The sequence below is a fragment of the Trichosurus vulpecula genome, chromosome 1 (genome assembly GCF_011100635.1).
Source record: "Trichosurus vulpecula isolate mTriVul1 chromosome 1, mTriVul1.pri, whole genome shotgun sequence".
In the NCBI taxonomy this organism is placed as follows: domain Eukaryota; kingdom Metazoa; phylum Chordata; class Mammalia; order Diprotodontia; family Phalangeridae; genus Trichosurus; species Trichosurus vulpecula.
In genome coordinates this window covers 210,715,812-210,718,199 of record NC_050573.1, presented here as the reverse complement: position 1 = coordinate 210,718,199, position 2,388 = coordinate 210,715,812, and the positions used below count along the sequence as shown (strand labels likewise).

General features: G+C 45.0%; 1 pseudogene; it reads right to left on the bottom strand.

The window, feature by feature from the left end:
• Positions 1-232: 232 nt before the first annotated feature.
• Positions 233-1,659, bottom strand: LOC118834180 (annotated as a pseudogene).
• Between the last annotated feature and the right edge of the window lie 729 nt (positions 1,660-2,388).

Below are 2,388 nucleotides of genomic sequence, written 5' to 3'. Positions count from 1 at the left end.
GGACTGGTTCCTCTTCAGTGCTGACCCCTCGGTTTGATTGAGGAGAAGAGCCAAAAGGCAGGAGTGGGGGAGTCCCTTCCCTCTGCCTTCCACCCCCTGGCCTGGATTGAAACTGAATAAATAATATATGAGACAGAAGGGGAGAAGAGAGATAGGTGGAATGGTCTCTGTCCTCAGAGGTGTCCAAAAAAGGGGCTGCTGCTGTTGCTGGGGTGTAAGGAGGATGATGACTTTACTGTAGGGTCTCCAAAAAGCCATCAAACTCTTCAATGTTCTCATGCATGGCCAGCTTTTCCAGGAGTAAGTCCAGGTCTTCAGCCATGGACTGAACCCCAATGTTGATGGAGAAGCCGCTCAGCTGAGGGGGATTCTAAAAGTCCCGGTAGAAGGACCCTAGGTCCATGCGCAGAATATCATCTTTTGAGAAGGCTGGCTTAAAGTCAGCCATGACAAAGTCATTGTGTTTGTTTCCACTGCTCCTGCCGCTGGACCCCTCAGAGTGTAAGTTGCCTTGGTGAGGAGATTCATTGTCTGGGGAGTCAGGAGGATTTATCATGGGATTATTATCCTTTAGCTCAAATTTCTTGGGAGCAAACATAGCAAAGGGGATGTCCAAATTGGCCATTGTTATCTGATCCATTGAATTGTTGACAAGTGCTCCCAGTTTCTGAACCAAGATGATGTCCAGAACATCATGGGAAGAGCCTTGGTGTTCACTGCTGTTGTATACAGTTTGGGTATCTTCACTGCTGGAAGGAATGTCTATGTAATGTGCACCATCAGAAAGGGTAAAGATTGCGATCTTCTCATGGTCAGGCTGGGTGTCCTGGGCAGGCTGGCTGGGATCGAGGGGCACTGCACCTTCCCTCTCTGGAATTATTAACTGGGATGGAGAGGAGGTTGAGGAAGTGGTGGTGGAGACTTTCTGAGAGTCCTCCACATAAGGGTATGCTACCCCAGCACCCTCACCAGCTGTCCTGTAGTTGCAGGGGCACATGGGCAAGGAGCTGGGGTATGAACAGTCCACAAAATGATCAATGACAATCCTCATGATAGGTAGGGTCCTCTCAAACTGCCTGGTAGAAATGAAAGCCAGGTGCCCACTGGGGTTCCTACTGTGCCAACTCAGACTGGCTGGAAACCTTCTCCTAAGCTGCTCGACTGGACTTCTCCAAGTATATCCTGTAGAGTATGACATATTCGTGACCCTATTTCCTGGAGAGTCAGTAGGCTGGTGTCACTCTAGTGATAGAGACTTCAGTAGTAATGAAGTAATGACAGTCTATTGTACACAGTGTAGGAAACTTTAATTTCTTTGTTACCCTTTTCATTCATTTCAGGACACCAAATTGCTAGTTCCATGGAATCTGCCTCTGAAATCTTGAGTGAGATTTTCATGCACATTGACCTCCCCACAGAGTGCAGCTGCCCTGCCAGCTCTTTCTTGGCCTCATTGTGACCTCTGGGATATCCTTTATTGCCAAGTTGAACCAGCCAGATCCTGTGGAGGAAGATGAGGAGCGAATACAAATCTTTTCTCCCAGACACTCCTGTACTATCACTTGGACCATCTTCAGAGCAAAAAAAAAAAAAAATGATGAAGTTGACCAGGTCCTTCCTGTCCTTGAAAGTGAGATCAGTGTCCATTGAATACACAGATCTGTGGGTCTCTGGGCACTGAGGGCCTCCCTCCTCACTGGCTGCAGGGCTCTGGCCTGCTTGGGCTCATGGCCTGTGGACCTTGCTCCCGGTCCCACTCTGCGGGTTCTACCGCCTTCCAGTTGGGGCTCCTTATGCACTGCTCATGCTAGGGCTCTGGCTCCAGGCAGGTGGCCTCCTGGCTCCAGGCACCACCATTGGTCACTGCTATTTGTTTTCACACATTAGGCTTAAAAAGGAAACAAAATTGAGTACAAATATAGATCTATTTTCCCTCCATGATCACAAATCCCCTGTAATGTCCATCTCCAATATATAGATATATAGGTAATCAAATATGAAAGTAAGGTGGTAAGAGATATGATTATATCTGTGTATCATCACTATAATATAGGTGAGCATGAAATACATGTATATGCATATGTGTATATGTATGTATGTATATGTATGTGTATTTATATATATACATATATATGTATATATACATATATATGTATACATATGTGTGTGTGTGTGTGTGTGTGTGTGTGTGTATAATTCCTGACTTCCGGCCTGATACCATATCCACTGAGCCACCTAGCTTCACCAGATATAGGTAGTCAAATATTAAATCAATGTGAAAATATTTATGCAGCCATAAATAACCACAAGATTTTTTGTATTTCACCAATCAAAAGAATTAAGGTTTTTTTTACATATAATCTGATTACTACAAAAAGAAATTAGAAA